At 36.8% G+C, this 2,677-nt stretch overlaps 1 non-coding gene across 1 annotated transcript; it reads right to left on the bottom strand.

Annotated features, from left to right (window-relative positions):
* Positions 1-2,276: 2,276 nt before the first annotated feature.
* On the bottom strand, positions 2,277-2,383 carry LOC148092604 (U6 spliceosomal RNA). Its single transcript, XR_015714959.1, has one exon. It is a non-coding gene; the product is annotated as a U6 spliceosomal RNA (small nuclear RNA).
* Positions 2,384-2,677: the final 294 nt, after the last annotated feature.

Genomic DNA, 2,677 nt, shown 5'->3' with positions numbered 1-2,677 from the left:
AAAAGGACAGTAACCTTTATATTGGCCACTATCATTTGATATTAATATCACCCTTTTCATCTGGAGCCTTAAATATTCAAATTAAAAGTGTTAAATAAATTACAATTACATTCATAAATTTCTTGAAAATTCTTATTTTTATGCAATTATCTATATTTGTACCTTAATTTTCCTTCATCTTAATCACAGCTATGATTTTTCCTTAACTGGCCAGCATGTTCGGCTCATATTTGTAGTAATTTGCTCAAGACCTTAGGCTTTATTTTGAATTTTAAAGACCCTGGAAGTTCTTTCACTTGTGTCTGCAAGTGAACTAAGTAAAGAGATTGTCTGCTTACTCTGCTGCTGGACTAAAGTGCTCTCTTAGACCCAATTGTGTGCTCCCCATCCCACTGAGACTTCCTCCACTAGTCACTCTACAGTTTGTTTATACATCTAGTTCTCACCTTGTCCTTTGGAATGGAAGCACACCAGTTGGTCTTCTGTACAACTTTGCATCTCCTGACTCCCCCTTCCAGCAACAATTTCAGTGGCTACCACAGGAAAGGCTCCCTCAAACTCCACTTAGGAAGGGAAATGGTGCTTCTATCAGACTTGTTCCAAGCTTGAGGTGGAACCCAGATGCCTTGTTCCTTTAAAAACAAAACAAAAAACTGTTAGCTAATTAAGTATTGAATTGTGGAAGTTGGTGGGATGATTTAGGATCAGAAACCAAACAAAAGGTGAGCTTATGGATGGATGCTTTAGATAGAATTAGAAAATAGAATTATAATAGATAGAATTATAATAGAATGCTTTAGCAGAATTAGAAATATGCTTTGGGAGAAAGCCAATAATCAATAATTGCACTATTACTTTAATATTTACAGCTGTTATGGTGTTTAAATAATTTTTATAACTAGGATGAATTAACTGGAACTATGAAAAGCATAACTTTCCTTAAGGAATCTTTAGCAGAAGGAGCAATAATTTTCAAGGTAGAAAAAAGGTATAAATATTAAGACTGAATTCACCTAAGGCAGAGTGAGCCAGGAATCTATAAGAAAATGCATCAGTTAAGATTAGATTTAGCAAGAAGTAACAGAAACCCAAAATAATAGTGGCTTTAACAAGATGGAGCTTTATTTCCTCTCTATGTAAAGGGCTAGAAGTAGGCAGAATGAAGTCATTAGGGATTCAGGCTCCTCCTGCCTTTCTCCCATCCCCTACAGTCTTTAATGTTCTATCTCATGGTTCAAAGTGGCTGCTGAAGCTACAGCTATCTCATTTGCATTCCAGCCAACAGGAAAGATGGATTAGATACATATGCTTTGCCTATATCACATTAGATACATCTTAGTCATAGGACCATACCTAGCTTCTGGGAAGCTGGAAAATGTCTTTACAAATTTTTATTGATTGATTGATCTGAGAGAGAGAGAAGAAGGGGTGGGGGAGAGAGAGAGAGATTTGTTGTTCCACTTATTTATGCATTCATTGGTGGCCTCTTGCATGTGCCCTGACCAAGGCATTTTGGGATGATGCTGTAATCAACTGAGCTACCCAGACAGAGCCTGGAAAATGTCTTTATAGCACATGCCCAGCTAAAAATCAGAAGTACTACAGCAAAGAAAAAGAAAAGAAAGAAAAGAATAAATGTTGGGGAATAGATAAATATGCTGTAACTGGAAACTATGGAGGTAAAAAGAGTCACAAGCATTTCATGAAAACAAGTTCCAAAAAATTTCTACTTCCGATAGTAAATAATTTAAATATATGTTAAATTATTTTCAGGAACATTTTTATAACAGAGCCACAAGCACTACTCTCAAGAGCCTGGATTTAGGAGCACATCACAGGTTATTACTCCTGCTGTGGGTGTTGAGAATGAAGAAGAGTGAGTGAAGGTTGAGAACAAAGACCTTGGAGACCCATGGATAAGTGGACTCTAGAAGTGGACAGCAGCCTGTCACAACTTGAGGAATGATTTTGGTCATTGTCAGTGGAGTTATTCTGAATCACAGATTAGGGACTTGGAGAGTTTTATTTTGGTTGGGTTCTCCTAAGCAATATTTCTGTACTTAGATTTTCAAATCAGAGAAACTGAAATTTCAACTCAAAATGACAGTGGGTTTTTTCAGAGGAGCATTTTTGTTCCCAAATGAATCAGTTTCAACCCCTTCTTGCCATTTCCCACAGCAATGGTATATTTAGTCAGTGGTACTTTACATTAACTTATCTTTTTTTAAAAAAAAAAATTGAATTTATTGGGCTGACATTGGTTAACAAAACCATATGAAAATATGGAACGCTTCATGGATTTGTGTGCCATCCTTGTGCATGGGCCATACTAATCTTCTCTGTGTTGTTCCAATTTAAGTATATGTGATGCCTAAGTGTACACCAAGTTAACTTACCATTCTTAACTCACTATTAGCAGTGATTTATGTACCATGAAAAATAGAGTTTACTAGTTTGTATGAAAATAAAAACCAGAAGACCTTTCCCCATGAACCACCAGATCTCTCACCATCACATTTTGGCCCCACTTGTTCCCTTCGGAGGACCTTTAGATCTAACCCCCTTCAGGCCAGGGAATCTCCCTATTTCACTTGGTATCCTAGCACAGTGGCTCTCACAAAGCTCATCCTCAATGAATATTTGTTGAAATTATCAGAAGATGGTTCATCAGAGACAA

The sequence above is a fragment of the Miniopterus natalensis genome, chromosome 8 (genome assembly GCF_054644295.1).
Source record: "Miniopterus natalensis isolate mMinNat1 chromosome 8, mMinNat1.hap1, whole genome shotgun sequence".
NCBI classification, from domain to species: Eukaryota; Metazoa; Chordata; class Mammalia; order Chiroptera; family Miniopteridae; genus Miniopterus; species Miniopterus natalensis.
Note: the sequence above shows the minus strand (reverse complement) of the source record. Positions and strands in the feature narration are given on the sequence as shown.